General features: G+C 49.3%; 1 protein-coding gene across 3 annotated transcripts in view; it reads left to right on the top strand.

Moving 5' to 3' along the window:
- Window positions 1-18,606, top strand: part of LOC139052644 (kinesin-like protein KIF11) — a 210,399-nt gene that overhangs the window by 24,827 nt on the left and 166,966 nt on the right. The window lies entirely within an intron of this gene.

Below are 18,606 nucleotides of genomic sequence, written 5' to 3'. Positions count from 1 at the left end.
ATGGATGTCTGTGCGCGCATGTGTGTGTGTGTGCGCATGGATGTCTGTGCGTGTGAGGGAGAGTGCGTTTTGTGCGAGGAGGGGGAGAAAGAGTGTGTGTGTACGAGGGAGAGCGAGCGTGTGTATGCGCGAGGGAGAGAGAGCGCATACGTGCTAGTGCCTCTGTTTTTGCATATGCATGCTCGCGAGTGCATGTTGCGTGCGTGAGCGGTGTGTGTGCATGACTGCATCTGTGCCTGCGTGAGCGTGTGCGCGCGTTAGTGCATGTGTGTGGGCGCTTGCGTGCCTGCCATGCATACAGGGCGGCGTGCGAATGTACACGTGTGCGACCGTGCGTGTTCGTGTTTCAACATGCATGCCTGCGGACAAAAGTGCGTGTGTTTGTGTACGCACGGACATCTGTACGTGGGTTAGAAAGAGTGTGTGTGCGTGCGTGTTAGGAAGAGAGTGTGTGTTCGGGCGAGGGATAGAGAGTGCGTGTGTGTGTGCGTGCGCGGGTGTTTGTGTTTGTGGGAGTGAGCGAACATTTTCCTTCTTACACCTGCTCTTCGAAACAAACGCGACGTGGAGGCCAACAAAAGCGATATTTAAATCTACGAGACAAGAACGAATGACACTGCATTTCTAGCATTATTTCTTGCCTATAGCGAAACCGATAAAAGAAATAAGAAAGCGCCTATGGCATCAGTATTGCCACGCTTGGCTGGCACAGCTCCGGGATACGCTGCTAAGCCATTTACCATAGAGAAAGGAATTGAATAAGAGCGGACACTCGGCGAAAATTGGAAACAGGAAACACGTCACGCTACAGTATTAACATCGATGAATTGGGGCCACGAGCATCGAAAAAAAAGAAGAATGTGAAATGAGATTAACAGAAATTGTTTTATTCTTTTTAATCTTTCCAGGAAAAAGTAAAATATCTGCGTTTAAATTAAATTAAACTTTGCGGCTTACTTCCGTTGCCTAGCTACAGGCGAACCGGCGAATGACGAGCCAGATGTTTGCGTCATTCGTCAGACTCACCGCCGAAGCGAGAGAGACCGGCCGCGCATCTGAGCGTTGGACTGTTCGGGCACCCGTCTACTGTTTTTCTATTTTGGGATTTGGCCTGGTTTGGTGGCCTTCCGGCGAATTATTGCGTTCTTTCGAAACTTCGACATGGCAGCACTGCACTACTGGACTACAGCAAGGTGAGAAACTTTGTTCGACAGTCTGCGACGCACTTCAAGCAATTAGGCTTACTGCCCGGCACCTAGGCTAGACTTGTGACGCAGTTAACGAAAAACAGCGTGGCCGTCGTGCAGCAGTTAATTTGAATTAATGAATCGTATTGGGAGATGTCTGCGACGCTTCCTATAAGCCCCTATAATATTTCAACTAATTTCGGTAGTTTTTGGGCACGCTAGTCGCACAGGGTGCTTTGACGCAGTTTCGCGTGTACTGAATTTTACTGCGACAAGTTTTGGCGCTTTCTCTGACTGCCAACATTATTGAAACTAATTTCATTACTTTTTGGGCTACCTTTCGAGCGCAGTGGGCGCGCCTGGCGCTGTGACTCGGTTAGCGAAAATTAGCTCAGCCGTGGTGCGCGGTTTCGCGCTTTAATGCACTGACAAGTTCATGGCGATTTTCTTTCTCTGACGCCCAACATTGTTGAAAATTATTTTCGGTACTTGTGTGTTATGAGGCCCGCTCGCCGCGCCTGTTGTGACGCAGCGAAAAGCAGCTCGGCCGTGGTGACAAAGATAGTTTGGCGCCTACTGAATCTTACTGCGACAAGTTTGTGGCTCGAAATGCGAAAACACCCGTATACTTAGATTTAGGTGCACGTTAAAGAACCCCAGGTGGTCAAAATTTCCGGAGTCCTCCACTACGGCGTGCCTCATAATCAGAAAGTGGTTTTGGCACGTAAAACCCCATAATTTAATTTTTAAGTTTGTGGCAATTTTTGTCCCCGCAACAATTTAAGCCTTCTTTCGGTACCCACGCTTGTCAAAAACGCGACGAGCAATCGTCAAGAGTGATAACACGGGAGTGCGTTGCTTGCGCCTGCTGAACGCGCAAGAGATAAGCCAAGGAGCTCAAACGCCGGGAACTAGTAACTCGAAAATTCTGTGTTCTGAAGGGCACCCACGCATTTTGTCTTGAGTGAGAGTAGAAGGAGTTCTGGGAGCGTCCAGCATGCTCTGGTTGAGAGCCTGTGTTGTGGTCACCTCTGTGTATTCGTAGCGTACTATTGCGTCGGTTGTAGCCAAGTTCGCGAAACGCGCCGTTGCCGGCGCATTCGTGCTATTAAAGTGCAGGAAGTAAGTATTGGGAAGAGTGGAATGCTTGGAATTAGAATGTGTTTGAGGTATGTACGGTATTGCTTGGGATGAGTCGGGTATTTTCTACGCCGTGTGTGTAAATACGAACTGCTTTTGTTTGTAATGCCGCCCACTCGCCACTTTCGCACGCTTCGCCTTTACAGGCATTATTCTTACATGTTAATACCAAAATAACGCTTGTAATTTTTTCAGCTCACGTCGTCTGGTGGAGCTTCCTGCGGAAACTACTGCTGCTTGCCTGGTGCTACAACGTTGGATGAATGCACAAAAAGCCCGCGACGAGCATTTACAACGAATAAAATAAACATAATTTTTCCTCATTTCACAAGGTGTCTGGCGTCTTTATGAAATTGCACGTGGCACATATTTAATGGAGGCTTGTGAATATCGTTCGCAATCAATTTTACTTAATAAAATGATTTGCGAATAAATATTTAACAAATAAACAATAAATATATAAATATGTGCTACAAAAGCAAACAAAAAATAAAACGGAGCCGGCGTGACGCGCACCAGCTAGAATTCAAAACGCGCGCGCACGAAACCGGAAGTGTGCTTCAGGTTTTAACATCCACGGCTTGGTGCGCTGCAGTCAATTCGGCCGCTGGGCTCTATGGGAGTGTCCGCTCTTGTTGTATTCCTTTCTCTACGGGTTTATCTTCGTTATCTTGCTGCCGTTGGCGGCAGCGCAATGTCTTGAGGGCAATACCGCGCTATATCTGCACTATCATTCAATCGTGTATCGTTTCTGTGACCAAGCAAGCTTTCGGCAGCGCACGTTCGTTGCTACATTGGCATATGAACTTTAAACGGCTTGCCTTCGTAAAAACAATATGAATAAAAATCGACAGTCGTCTGGCCGCAAGGAACATGCTCGCAAAGCCGTGCCATTCATGACAATATCTCAAAAGGCTGGAAGCGGTCAGGTCGATGATACCCACCATCTTTTTCCAGGTCAGTTTCGCTTAATTGCAAAATATTTGTTCTTGGCTCTTACAGGAGCATGTTGAATAAGCATATATTCGCTCAACTACACAATGTCGAAGACAGGCTCCAACCTACTCATTTGCTTTAGCCACCCAAGGTATTTATTTGAAAAGATAAGATTCCCTTGTGAACTACGCACCCAACTGCTCAACTTGCTCCGTATACGGAGGATACCATGCATCTAAACACTCGAATAAAAACAATAATGTCAGGAAGATTTACATTGATCTATTTCTTAAAATTTAGTGCCGTTAAAAAGCACCGCCTGTATATAGATAGTGAAATAGGTTTCTGATAAAGCCGGTGCGAATCCTTGGCCAGGTTTTCTTGACGGAATTCAAGTTGAGGAACTTAGAACGCATGTGCCCAACCGTACACCTCTTTATTTACAGTGCATTCTCCGGCATTGTACAAGAACCCGCCGTGGTTGCTCAGTGACTATGGTGGTGGGTTGTTGAGCACGAGGTTGCGGGATCGAAACCTGGCCACGGCGGCCGCATCTCGATGGGGGCGCAATGCGAAAACACCCTTGTACAGCCGCGGCCGCGCCTGTGTAGAGCGCGCGAGCAGACGGCCTTGCTCTGCAGGGCGACACCATGTGGCAGTTGCGGGATCTGACGCACTGTGTCCAGGAGCATGCGCGGCCTAATAGACATGCAGGTCGGCGCTCGCCGCTTTAAGCCAGAAATTATGCTGGTAAGTGCACGTGTTTTGGCGGTTGTGCGCATTACCCGAGGGCGCCATCTTACTACGCGCGATGACAAGGGAATTGCGCACGTGAGTGATAGCGTGTGCGAGTCTGTCAGGGCACTTGATATGAAAAACTATTGCTTCACCAATCGCAGATAATGTTATCGGCCAATGAAATGACAACATCGCATGCGTGCTGCCTATATTAAACATAGAAGTCAAACCTTTTCGCAGAATTCATTCGCAATGGCTCTCCGACTGACAGCGGATGAGCGACGCACAATAGCTATTATGGGGCGCACAATGTCCCAAAGAGCGATAGAGTCGGGCGCGTGTTATAAGCTTAAACGCGTAATTTTTTGGCATGGCTATACCGAGAGCGCTCTGAGGAAGCGTACATATTCGTTTAAACAACTGCCCGTTTCAACGTTGCCACTCGTGCAATGCAGTTCTGCATGTCTATTAGGCCGCGCATGCTCCTGGGCACAGTGCGTCAGATCCCGCAACTGCCGCACGGTGTCGCCCCGCAGAGCAAGGCTGTCTGCTCGCGCGCTCTACACAGACGTGGCCGTGGCTGTACTTAGATTTAGGTGCACGTTAAAAAACCCCAGGTGGTCGAAATTTCCTGAGTCCTCCACTACGGCGTGCCTCACAATCAGAAAGTGGTTTTGGCACGTAAAATCCCATGATCTACATTGTACAAGAAACGCCTCAGTGCTACGCTACATCACAAAAGGTGTGTGGGAATACTATTTGCACTCCCTAATAGATTCCTCAGCATTCGTGGCACCAGGCTTGGTTTCCTGGCGTCATCATGAATGAGAGGAGCATATACCTATTGGCCCAAGCAGGCATACTGCTTCCGCCACTGGGTCGGCGTAAGCTTACAGATGGACGGATGGACGGATAGATAGATAGGTTCGAAATGGCTGAAGTATAGGCAAATAGTGCTATGTATTCACCTTAATAACAACTGTCTGGGGGAAAGCATTGGATAATTTTTTTCCATAATTCGTAACAGATGGGGCAGTGTGGGCCCGATTAGATCTGGGTTGGGACGGAAAATATCATAACTTTTCGATGTGTGCTTTGTGGCAAATAGATTGATTGTCTAAGGTGAATTATAATAAATGCTTCGGTTGTGCGAGCAAAAAGCACGATATAATTATGAGGCACGTCGTAGTGGGGGGCTCCCGATTAATTTTGACCACTTAGGTGTTCTTTCAATTTCCACACAATGCACGGTACGCTAGCGTCCTTGCATTTCGCCGCCGTGGAAATGTGGAGGCCTCGGTTTGCATTACATCACACGCCCTCGGGCTTAGGAGCGCAACGCCAAGGTTGCTTTAGGGTAGCTAGAACTGGCAGGTGTGAAAACCAGCCTCTGCAAGCTTGTCGGGATGCGCGATCCCTTCAAAGTAGCACTGTCCTCGGGAGGGGAGGGGGAGGACGCTGGGCGATTGAAAATCAGTGAATTAGGGTCCGATTTACCTTGCATGAGTAAGTGATAAATCGCGCAAGAGATGGTCCCCGGACTGATGTACGATGACGACATTCTGCTACTAGCGGACAATGCATGTGATTTAGACACTTGCGAATACAGTAAAAGCTCGTTAATTCGAACCGCAAGGGGAAGCCGCTTCAGTTCGAATTAACGAAAGTTCGAACTAACGAAAGTGAAGGAGGGCAACAGTACACTGCGATTTGGAAGCAGTGGGGCATGTCAGAAATTTGGCGTGTCAGAAAGTGATGGCATGTGCCGCGGGCACACGCCATCTTCAAGTCGAAGCTCTGGGTCCGACTGTGCCCCACCACCGATGTCCACCGAAACGAACGTTAGCCGAGGCTTAACACCATCACAATGAATCGCGACGGCCGATACCTCCTAAGCTGAAAACAGAGGTGCACAACCGATGAAGACTGCCGAGACAAAGACGCTGAACATGTGAAGGTGGCGAAGGCCCTGATTCGTTGGTTCTTGATTGCAAGCGCAGCTGCGACGTACTTGATTCGCTGTGTTTTGGAGCTTGCCGTGCCATCTCCGCACAACATTAGCAGCTGTACAAGATTTGCAAAGCCTCCGAGATTCGCAACGGGCAAGAAGTTTCGGAGGTTACGTAGAACGGAGAGGCAGCAGCCGCCGCTGCCTTCTGGCTGACCCCGCGTCGGTTAGATTTTTGCCCGATTTTGCCTTCTCTCGCCGTTCTCTCCGTTGCGGAGGCAATATAACCTTGTGTGTAGGCAGTAGGCGCGTTTCTCTGGCCGTGTGCCAGGCGAGCGTAGTTCGAATTATCCGTGAGGGAACCTTCTCGCGTTCGAATTACCGGACTTTTTTATACATAGACTTCTATGGAGCTTGGCCGGACCAAATCGTGCAGTTCGAATTATCCATAAATTCGAATTATTGAAGTTCGAATTAACGAGCTTTCACTGTATTTGTGGCAACGTAGCGACAAGCCTAGGCTTCAAGTTAAGCTCAGAAAAATCGGGAATTATGATCTTTAATGAAAATAGGAATAATTACGAGAGCAAACACTACCTTCGTTCTGTCCAGCTGTGTGGCATTCATAGTTTTAATGTTTGGCTCAAGCTACGTAGGACACCCTGTATTTACCCATAGGTATTTACATTGTTTGGCTGTGGGTATGACTTGATGTACAATTGACATCATGTAATTATTCGTCTTTTCATTAAAGATCCTAATTCCCGATTTCTCTGTGCTAAACTTAAGGCCTAGCTTTGTCGTGGCGTTGCCACAAATATACACTGAGTCCACGTGAGTGAGAGGGTGATTACGGAGATGAAGAGGCGGTATTTCCTGCAACAATATATGAATTAATTATTATTTCATTCATTCATTTATAAAGAAAATGGAGTACCGGGAGAAGCACGTGTTAGCACGATGCAAAAGGGGCGAAGGACATTAAGAGAGAAAAAGACAAGAGTCCTGGTGGCAGGCGAAGTCCGAAATGAGGGTCTAGAGAATACAAGAGGGCGTTGGTGAAACCAGTTGAATTCCAGTGTAGATATGTCATGTGGCAAGCAAACAATTGGCAGTCACCACCCAACATCGGTCCTTTGTAGTGATATAGGCGCCTGCAGTTCATGGTAATAGGTGCTTCCTGAATACCATTCTTGGGAATTATTTCGTCATTGGCCATACCTCGTTGTAAGTTGTCACATGTCTTGAACGTAAGCAACACTACCACATTTTATGATGCGCGTCCCTCCAGAACTGAGTTTACGGTACGTCAGCGCCAGGCATAATAAGACGTTAGAAGACAGGATGTTGTGTCGGGTCTCCCGACAAACATATCAAATTCATCAAAATGCATTCGTAACCATCTTGTTTCTAAGCATCGTTAGATCTACGGAGGTTGGACGCTCAACGCCTGACGCTCCACGCTCGGCTCCAGGAGCTCAGTATTAGCCGCTTGGATGGCAGACTGCGCTCGGAGAAAAAATGTCTCTGGAACTTGTCCTAAGTACAATAGATGCTCAGGGCCACAAAGACCAACTGTGCTTCTAGAAACCGACTGCAGACTGTATACGCACGCTTTCGACTGTTAGCAGTCATTGCCCTTGGAGTTCGTTCACTGGCTATTCACTCTGGCGTTCACTCTTCACTATTCTTCTTATCTTTTATTTTTTGCTTATCTTTCCCTCGTTTATCCTCCAGTCGGTATCAGCGTGCAAAGCAGGAACTCAAATGAATCGTTTCGAAGCAGGCAGACGTTTAAATATACTAAGGATATTTTTTGTTGAATTTCCCTTTTCTGCCATTCGGTGAAGCCTGAATAACAAGCAATAAAATCTTCTTTTCTCTTGCGACACCCTGCTAATATCCATGTTCCTCTCTGCAATCTTTTAGAGGAAAAATTAGGTCGTGATTTGTAAACTATTGTGTTAGAAGAGTAAACGCAAGCGGAGTGAAAGTCTATGGTCTATTTACCAGTATTCACTCTACGAAAATGTAGCATGTTTTTACTCTCTCGTAGAAGTGATAGTGAAGAACAAAGACAATTGCAAAATTGTGATTCGCGAATCTAATTCCGTAATTCGCGCACTTGTCCTCTGAAAAAGAAGTAACGCTCAAAGCACAACCATAGCGGCGCGCACTGTTGCGCTTTTACAGTGAAGCTGTATATGGCTAGAGCGTAAACTTTTATTTCAAATCAACAAGATTTGAGTCCGGCGTCTTTTTAGTGGGTCTGGGCACCCGCAGCGGATGCGGTTCCGAGACCTTGTCTCGAAGCGGCTTCCTCGGCTCGCTGGATGGCCCAGAGTTGTGCTGTCAGGTCAGAGCTGAGCAGTGCGGTCATCCAGCGTGACTGGAGGCTGGCGGTGGAAGAGACGGAGGGTTCGGCACTGCCCGACTTGTTTGTTAGGTCCCGACACTCCCATAACATGTGATTTAGTGTGGCGACCTCGCCACACGATGTGCATCTGTTTGTAGTGTATATGTCTGGATACATGGCGTGCATGAGTCTGGGGTTTCTGTAAGAGTATGTTTGTAATTGTTTGAAGTGTACTGCTTGCGTCCTGTCTAACCTAGCATGAGGGAATGGGTATACGCGTCTTTGTAATTGGTAGTGTGCCGTCATGTCGTGAAAACTGGTCATACGATCCTCCCATGCCCAGACGTTTGCAGTACCCCACGGGGGCTCTTCCTCCGATGCTGCTCGGTGAGTCAGGCCTCGAGCAACGACGTGAGCCGCTTCGTTGGGGGTGCTCATTCCAGTGTGTGCCGGGATCCATAGCAAATGCCTTCGGATATCAACGTCGGCCTCTCCCTGGTGTATGGGATGTCGCTGGAGTATCTGATACGCCTCTTGCGAGATGCGCCCATTTGCAAAATTGCGAATTGCCGTTTGCGAGTCGCAGATCACGTATGTAGCTTTGGTTTGTGTGAGGGCCAGTGCTATGGCCGCTTCCTCTGCCGCTTCGGTGACGCTCGTGAGGTGGTTGCTGCGGTGGCTAGTAACTGCCGCCACGAAACCCTTCCTGTCTCGATAGCGGGCTGCGTCGGTGAAGACCGCCTCCTTGTCGTTAGAGTAACTTTTGTTCATTTGTTGTGCCCTGGCTTTACGCCTCCCCGTGTGGTGTTGGGAGTGCATGTTGCGAGGCAATGGGGGTACGTATAGTTGCTCCCGTATGGGTCTTGGAATGTCTACTTTGACGCCGTGTTGCGAGTGGTATGTGATGCCGAGATTTTCATGTACGTGTCTGCCCGGGCGGGTCTTGGATAGGCGTTCAAGTTGGGACACTTGTTGCGCCTCCACGAGTTCTTCGAGCGTATTGTGTAGGCCTAATTCTAAGAGCTTGGTGGTGCTAACTCCAGGCGCAAATCCTAACGCACATTTGTACGCCTTGCGTATGAGCGCGTTGAGCTTGTTTTTTTCCGCAACCGTCCAGTTGTGAAATGCTGCCGTGTACCTTATCTGAGAAATGACGAAGGCTTGTATGAGTCGGATGGCGCTTCCTTCGCGCATGCCCGCGTGTTTGTTGGTGATGCGTCGAATGAGCTGCATCGTGCTGGTAGCCTTTGCCGTTATCTTGCGAAGTGCTTCGCCATTGCCACCCTTATGCTCTATCATCATTCTTAGTACCCGGATTTTCTCTACTATCGGGATGGGTAGGCCATTTGATGCCGTTAATTGGATCTTTTGCTTTTCCAGGGGGTGTAGCATTTAGGCGGGTGCCCCTTTCTGAGTGGTCTATATAGCAGCAGTTCGGATTTTTCGACCGAGCAGGCGAGTCCCGTGCCCACGAAGTAGTTTTCTACGCATTGGATGGCCTGTTGTAAACGTTGCTCGATCACTCCGTCGCTGACCGTTGTCGTCCAGATCGTAATATCATCCGCGTATAGCGTGCGATGCAGTCCTTCGATTCGAAACAATCGGTCGGGCAACCCCAGCAGGACGAGGTTGAAGAGCATTGGCGAGATAACCGAGCCCTGCGGGGTGCCCGAGCTGCCGATGTTGATTTGCTCTGACTGTAGTTGCCCCACTCGCATGCGAGCGGTTCTTCCCGTGAGGAAGTCTCGGGCGTAGTTGTACGTGCGCAGGCCGAGATTTAGCTTGTCTATTTGTCGCAATATGGCATCGTGGCGAACGTTATCGAAGGCCCTCTTCAGGTCCAGCCCGAGGATGGCTCTCGCCGAACGCCCCGGATTGCCTATGATTTGGTGTTTTAGTTGCAGAAGGGCGTCTTGCGTGGAGAGATGTCTTCGGAACCCAATCATGGTGTGTGGAAATAAGTCGTTGTCCTCGAGGTAATCCGTGAGTCTATTGAGAAACGCCTGCTCCATTAACTTGCCCACGCAGGACGTGAGGGAGATGGGGTGCAGGTTCTCCAGCTGTAATTTCTTGCCGGGTTTCGATATCAGTGTGATATTTGCTTCTTTCCATTGCCGGGGTAGCTTGCCATGCGCCCAACACTCGTTAATGTATTTTGTTAGTTTCTCGATCGACCCGTAATCGAGATTGCGTAGTGCCCTATTGGGTATTCGATCGGGGCCAGGGGCCGACTTGGGGTTCCGCTTTACGAGGGCCGCCTGGATTTCGGCAACGGAGAATTCCTCGTCTAGGGTGACGTTGCTTTCTCCTGAGTAGTCGGGATATATTTGCGGTGGCGTTTGGGATATGTAAAGGCGTTCCGCATCCCGTAGGAATTGTTCTTCCGTGCTCCCGTAAGCGTGTATGATTTTGTATATGCCTTGCATGTGTGTGGTCTTGGAGTTGGCGGGATCGATCAGGTACCGCAGTATCTGCCACGTGCAACGCGTGGTGAGTTGACCATCCATCTCCGCGCATTTCTCTTCCCATCGTTGATGTTGCAGGTTAAGCGCGTGCTTTTATATTTCAGTGAACTTCGAGATTGTCCGTGTCGTTTATTTTTTTTTAATGCTGCAGACTCTTGAACGGCATGACGATGCTTGTGTCAAAAATAATTTTTCTCGCCTCTCTAGTGAAACGCTGAAGCCTGACGGAAACTCTATGTTTGTCGCCGCGCAGACTTCGTGCGCTTGCCGTGATTCGCACAGAAGCGCTCTTTGTCGCGCTCCAGCGAGCACGCGTTTGTATGTATTTATTGTCCCGATTTACGCAGACATCACATGCTCCTTGGATTTTTTCTGTATCGCATGCGGCTGTTCTGCGCAGTCGAGTTGTACAAGTATTATTCTTTATTATATATTTATTTATTTATTTATTTATCTATTTATTTATTTATTTATCACAGTACCCACAGCGCCAGTTTGGCATTACAGTGTGGGGGGGGGGCGCAGTACATACATCATTGACAAAAAGCAGTTAATATAGAATACATAAAAAAAAGTTAAAGATCATGGCAAATCGCCTACACAACAAAAAGAAGAAACAAAGAAGCAGAGCATAACCGTACATGCGCGAAGTGATACAAAGCGGTTCTGTTCACGCAAGCACAAAGTACAGAGAAAAAATTGCAAGTCACACTGCTGAAGCAAAGCATCACTCAAGATACCGATACAACATCGCTGGGCAACCTGTTCCACTCACTGACCGTCTTATGAAAAAATGACATCTTAAAAAGCTCCGTTCTACATTTATACTCTTTAATCTTAAGTGGGTGATCGCGCCTGCCAGAAGTGTACTCCGGTGGCTTTATTGGATTGGATTGGATTGAATAACTTTAATGAAAGGTCCTGCGAGCTATGTGACGCAAGGTCCCATAGAGCGGGCTACTCCTGCGTTGGGACTGGGAGTTGTAACTCCCTGGCCGCATCGTGGGCTCGCTGGACGGCCCAGAGCTACTCCGCCAGGTCCGTGCTGCGTAATGCTTCTTGTAGCCTGGTGGAGTCTTAATACTTGTTTGCGTGGGTCCAACCACACGGCAAGAGCAAGTGATGTACGTCTAGTGTGCTATGGCGATTTTCGCAATATGATGTTTTGTATAGGTCAGTCATGTAGTGATGTAGTCTGTTCTGCGTGGGGTACGTGTTTGTTTGAAGCATTCTGAACGTGAGGGCTTGAGGCCTGGTGAGCTTATTGTGAGGTGTGCTGTATATTCTGCGGTCTAGATAAAAGTGCTTTGTTATCTCGTTATATGTGGAGGGAGGGTCCCGATTCTCGCTGGGATGGGCACGACCAGAATAGGTGGCGTCGCGGAGGGTTAGGTCTCCTGCGCGCTCCTGTGAGCCATCTCAATGAGATTGCGAGGGGCGTCCTCGATATCTCTGAGGTGTGCCGGGAACCAGCAGATGGTGTGATGCTGAAGCGGTGCGGATCTATTGATTATTTGTAGAGCTTGGCTTGCAATTGCTCCTTTCTGAAAGGCTTTGAAGGCCGAGCGTGAATCGCTGTAGACGTGGGTAGTGGTCGCGTCTGTGAGCGCGAGTGCGATGGCGACCTGTTCTGCTATCTCGGACTTGTGGGTCTTGACTGTGAGAGCATTTGTGACTTGACCTTGCTTATTGATCGTGGTGGCAACGAAGGCCTTCCTGGTCGGGTACTGTGCCGCGTCTACAAAACAGGCTAAGAACTTCTTATCACGTATTTCGCGCAGAATGAACGATCCGCGTGCCAGCCTTCTGGGTTGATGGTGTGCGGGGTTCATATTCCGCGGGAGTCGGCGAGCCGTGTAGGAGTTGCGTGTGTCCGCCGGAATGCTTTGATATAGATTCTCCATTACTGCGGTGTCATGACCTAGTTTGGCTAGGATTTCTCTACCTGGTTTGGTTCCAGAGAGTCTTGTCTATTGAGCCCATCCTTGAGCTTCGGCGATTTATTCAAGTGTATTGTGCACCCCCAGTTGCAGCAGGAGCTCTGTCTCGGTGTTCTTGGGGATTCCCAGTGCTAGTTTGACTAGCTTCCTCAGTTGTACATTGAGTTTGTCCTTCTCCGCTACCTTCCATCTGTGCATGGCCGCCTCGTAGGTGAAGTGGCATAGCGCAGATGCGTGCGTTAGCTTGAGGAGATTTTCTTCCTTAAGGCCGTGTTGTCTGTTTGCTACGCGTCGTATGAGATTCAAGGCATTATTCGACTTTGTCACGATCTTCTCCACTGTCGCGGCGTTACAGCCGTTGCTCTCAATAGGCATCCCAAGGACTCTTGATTTTGCTGACGTGTGGACTGGTTCCTCCGTCTTTTGTTCTGAGAGTAATGGAGTGTGTGTCTCTGATTTCGTTCTTTGGCTTGGGACTGCTTCTTGATGGTTTGTAGACGAGGAGCTCCGACTTCACAGGCAAACATTGCAGGCCGGTGGGAGCGAGGTATTCCTCGATCACGTCTATCGCTTGCTGCAGAGCGCTTTCAATTGATCCCAGGCTATCTCCGGGGACCCAAAACGTTACGTCATCGGCGTATATCGTGTATTTGACGTTCTTGATTTGATCCAGTTTCTTGCCTAGGCCGGCTAGCGCAAGGTTAAAAAGCGTCGGAGAGATGACAGAACCTTGCGGTGTGCCCTTGCCGCCGAGTTTGTGTTTCTGGGACTTGATTTCCCTTAGACGGAGGGTGGCTGCTCTGTCGCTCTGGAACGATTTTGTATCAGCGTAGAGTCTCGTGCCGAGGTCGAGGTTAGAGATTTGGAGATCTTGTCGAGTATGTAGTCATGTGATAAGTTATCGAATGCCTTTTCGAGGTCTAGCCCTAGGATTACTCTCGCGTCTCTCGTGTCTGCGTCAATGATTTCATGCTTGAGGAGCTTCATGGCGTCTTGGGTGGATAGCCCGGGTCTAAAGCCGATCATTGCTGCGGGGTAGATATCGTTTTCTTCGAGATGCCTCGAGAGCCTGTTTAGGACCGTGTGCTCGGCTACCTTGCCGACGCAAGACGTCAGCGAGATAGGTCTGAGGTTATTGATGTTGGGCGCCTTGCCAGGCTTTGGGATGAGCACGATGAGGGCCGTTTTGCAGCCTTCGGGTAGTGCTCCGTTCCTCCAAATTTTGTTGATTTCCTCTGTGAGGGTTTCGATTGAGGTTTCGTCGAGGTTTCTAAGTGCCTTTTTAGTTACGCCGTCCGGCCCCGGCGCTGACTTGCTGTTTAGGTTCTGAAGCGCCGTGCGTATCTCTTCGGTTGAGAAGTCTCGATCCAGCTCTGGTTTGGCTTTGCAGCGATATGCTTCGGCGGTCGTGCCTTTAGCATTTTTGGCCAGCTGGAGGTACTTGTCGGCGAGACGGTCAATGAGCTCATTTTCCGTGGTAATTTTGAGTTCCTCGCACATGATCCTGTTCAGCGTACGACCCTGGTCCACGTTGGTTCTGGTTCTGTCTAAAAGATGTTTGAGCAGGTGCCACGTCATCCCGCTGTTGATGCGGCCGTCCGCTGCGTCGCACACCTCGTTCCATTGCTGGTTAGGTAGTTGCGTGCAATATTCTGCAATCAGCCGGTTGAGGGAAGAAATTCTTTTCCTCAGCCGTCGATTGTGTCTTTGTTCTTTCCATCTCCTGATGAGCGATTGTTCGGCTTCGAGCATGTGAGCCAGTCGGCTGTCCATGCTTTGAATGGGGAGATCTGTCACTATTTCCTTCGTGGCCACCTTAATGTCGGCCTTTAGTTGCGACGTCCATTGTTCAATTGATTCTTTGCCTGTTCGGCGTTCATGTCTGAACTCGCGGAACTTGTCCCAGTCGATGTACGTCATTTTTCTGGGTTCTCTGGATGGGGTGTCAATCGCTGTCTCAACAATGTGATGATCGCTGCCCAGATCCTCGAAGAGCTTGTTCCACTGATAGTTTGGAACGTTGCGAACGAAAGTGAGATCTGGCGTTGTGTCGTGGTTGACCGAGTTACCCGTTCTTGTGGGGTACTCGGCGTTCGTGATGAGCGTTAGGTCAAGTTCATCGGTGTCGTTTAGTAAGTACTTGCCCTTGGCTCTGCTGGCGACGTATCCCCAGGCCATGTTAGGGGCGTTGAAGTCCTCGGCCACGATCATGGGGTTGTCGCTGGCACGGTCGCGGGCGAGCTGGAGTATTTGCCTAAATTTTTGTGCTCTGTGCTTGGGGCTGCTGTAAACATTTAGAATGAATATGCTGTTGGCGTTCTTGGCTCTAGGGAAGACTTCCGTGAGAATGAATTCGCAATTGCTGCGGTCGTGATTAATTTTGTGTGTCGTGTGGGCTATCTTGTTGCTGACCAACGTGGCGATACCTCTACATGTGTGTTGCGGTGTCATTGCGGTCACGTGATAGCCGGATAGCAAGGGTGTAGCGGTATTTGTCTCTTGTAGGAGAATGACTTGGGGTTTGTCTTTTTTGGCTCGAATGTATTGTTGCAAGGGGGCCTTTTTGCGGACGTAGCCCCTACAATCCCATTGCCACAGGCGAAACGTTTCAGTTTGCACAGCCATCTTTATTGTTGGCCTGGGGTGGCCTTTGTGAGGCCACGTTGTTGCTTTGTCTATCGAGCGACAACGCCCGAGTAGACTGTGACGTCACAGAGGGGTGGTCTGCCATTTCTAGCGCGTTGAGCCTTGCACCATGGATGTTTATCGTCTCCATCATGTGATTGATTTGTAACGTTATCCTGTCGTAACCTTCCTTGAGGGTCCCTACAGTCGTTGCAAGTTTGTCTTGCCCTTTCTTCATTGGCGCGATGGTAGTTGCAAGCCCGCCGAGCAGTTCCTTGATTTCCTTAATGTCACTGTCCGTGCTCGATGGATGTGTGTTTGTCACGGCTTTCCTCTTATGCGGATCGCACGTGGATTCTGCGACCGGTACTTCTACTACCATGGCTTCTGATGTGGCTTCGGTTTGATTAGAGTCGGAGGGTGGTGGCATTTTCAGTTGTCTGATTTCGTCGACGAGTTGTGTGATTGTTTGCCTTAACTCTTTGTTTTCGTGTTCTAGTCTTTTAATCGTATTTGCTATTTCTACTTGCTCTGGCCGTGCCGTCGGACTCACGTGGCTGGCGGCCTGCTGTTGATGCTGCTGTTCTTGTCGCTCCTGTTGTTGGTGCTGCTGAACTCGTTGGGCCCACGTCAACCGATCATCACCGCCAACTCGTGGGCTGGAGGCGAATCGTATCCTTGACGAGGATCTCTGGCTCTCGGTTTCCTGGAGCGTCCTCGCGATCGTGACGACAGGCGACCGCGGTTCCTCGATCTCGTGCGGCACCGCTCGCCGGACAAGCGAGCATCTGCGTTGGCGGCCACGTTGTCGTTGATGGCGCTACACTCGGCGTCCTTGAGCGGCGGGAAGACGTGCTGACTCAGGGCGATTGGTCCTGATCTCGTAGTACTTTTGCTTGCGTTTGCTGCGATTCTTCTTTCAACTCGTCTTCTTCGGACGACGTAGGGGAGTTGGAAGCGGTTCATGCATTCCTTGCTTGCCGTGACGTGATTTCCCTCGCGGAGCGCACATTTGATCGAGGTGCACACATGATCCTCGTTAGGGTTAGCTAGTCCACAGCCTTTGGAAATTGCGTCGTCGGGCAAGGGGCATACGTCCGCACGATGGCCGAGTCTGCCGCACACATGGCACATGGCGATCTGCTTGCGGTAAAGAGAACACTTGATCCGGGCATTGTCGTATCTGACATAGTTCGGGACTCGAAAGCCGTCGAAGAAGATGATGACCATGTCAGTTTTCTTGATTCTCTTTGCCGCCAGAGTAAGCGGGCTGCGTGGGTTGACGATCTTGCGGTTTATGGAGTCCTGCGTCTCATCTAGCGGAACCCCTCTTATAACGCCTTTGCACGTTTCGTGCGGCGCCGTCCTATATGCAGTGGTTTCAAACGTTTGCTCTCCTATGGAAATGCTGCGGATCCTGAGGTATTTTGCTGCGTTCGCTTCGGATGGTGCGCTGATCACCATGATGTTCTGCTTCAAATTGGGGCATATCGTGTCCTCGCTTCACTCATAAGGTTCGATACAAGCAGCCATGCAAATTGCTTTGGTGACCGTAAGTTGGCCTACCTTGGCTATGTTGATACACTGTAAACAGAAAAACACCCAGATGGGCGTTTTTTGCTTGTCCTCTAGCGCATTCCCTTTTGTACATCTTTTTCCTCCCATTAAATGGGCGTACGATAAAACTCCCATTGATATGGGCATTAATTGGGCACACAACGGGGGTACCGTAATACGCCCATTTCACCCCCATTTGACGGGGAGGTACAATGGGAGTTTTGTGAAGGAATTAAAGGCATTTTAGTTGAGGTGCCGCAAGCACGTAGCGAAATGCTTGGTGGCGCGGGTCACGCGCTTACGCAGCACCAGACGGAACGCCGCAGGCCAAAATGTCGAACGCCGGCGATCAAGGCTCAAGGGAACTCGGCCATCCGTGAGCTGCCACCCGAGCAGGCGTCGCACCTGCTCGGAGCGAACGCCGGCGTCCGACACTGTGGCCTCCGGTATTCCGTCTGCTGCTGCATAGGCGCGGCGTACCGCCACGAAGCATTTCGCCGCGGGCTCGCCGCACGTGGTCCAATCGACGGCACATGGCCACCGCTGAATCGACCAAGTCACGCGCACACGTGGTCCAATGGTGAATGAACCCGTCACCGCCCGTCTTCATTTTTTCCTTTCGCTGATCACAGAGCCCCTCGTTGCAAAGCTTTTATACAATCGTCCTATCGAAAATGCTAGTTACCGGAAGTGCCTCCGAGGCCAGCAAACGCCTTCGAGAGCAGTTGCTACTTGCTGAAAGGAAAAATGCACGAGACACACATTGACAGCAAAGAAAATTTATTAAACACCAAATGTAAGAAATATATGTTCACTTTCGGGCCCAAAAAAAAGCAAATTTCTGCCCCAGTAAAATAATTGTCTTGATTTTAAAAAAGAATACTGTACATTGTAAGCATGCATGCCAATTACTAGTATTCTACATGTCCAAACACAATGAAATTGGCAAATGAAAGAAATGCTAAGAAATCTTATCTCGTTTCATACTGAACTGTAACTACATAGCCATGTGTTTGAACTGTTACTTTGCACTGACACTCCACACTTTTGCACCGACTATATATTGAGCTTGCTTGACTAACAGTAAAACTCCATTTGGGCCTAGTTGGTACATAATTCTGAACTTAAACTTACAGCGCAGACACCTAAGACGGACCACAAAAGGCAGATACGCCACACACTGGCGCTAACTGACAACTTCTTTATTTCTTTGTCATCGATGCATATATAAACCCTAGGCCACACAACTGCACAGACTACATTACAGAGATCTACCAAATTACCGCATAAGCAAATGTAGGAAGTCAAATTCAGATGGGTGCAGCGACAAAGATATGTCACTGATGCAATTATCGCCTTGCCTTTTTATGTGGTAGGCCTCTAAGGCAAGCTGCGCATGCTCATTCTTGCTTTTGCCAAGAATCGACGTCCTATCAAGTCGTGTCTCACAACTGTTGTAAGGGTTTGCATGCGCAACAAGGTGCACTCCTCTACCTACATTCTTGTTTACTTTTTTGCGCATGTTCCCTGCGTGGTCCCTTAAATACATAAGGTCATCTATCAACTCAAGGGAGTTGCTTGCAGGCATAGTGTTCCTTTGGCTTTTTCTTCGCCGAACAAGATTTTAAAGCTATGTTCACGCACCTGCGGAGAGAGCAGAGGAGGAGGCCAAATTCGGCATAGTGTTTCATACGTGTCGCGCGCTGTCGGCGTG

The sequence above is a fragment of the Dermacentor albipictus genome, unplaced genomic scaffold (genome assembly GCF_038994185.2).
Source record: "Dermacentor albipictus isolate Rhodes 1998 colony unplaced genomic scaffold, USDA_Dalb.pri_finalv2 scaffold_28, whole genome shotgun sequence".
Taxonomy (NCBI): Eukaryota; Metazoa; Arthropoda; class Arachnida; order Ixodida; family Ixodidae; genus Dermacentor; species Dermacentor albipictus.
Note: the sequence above shows the minus strand (reverse complement) of the source record. Positions and strands in the feature narration are given on the sequence as shown.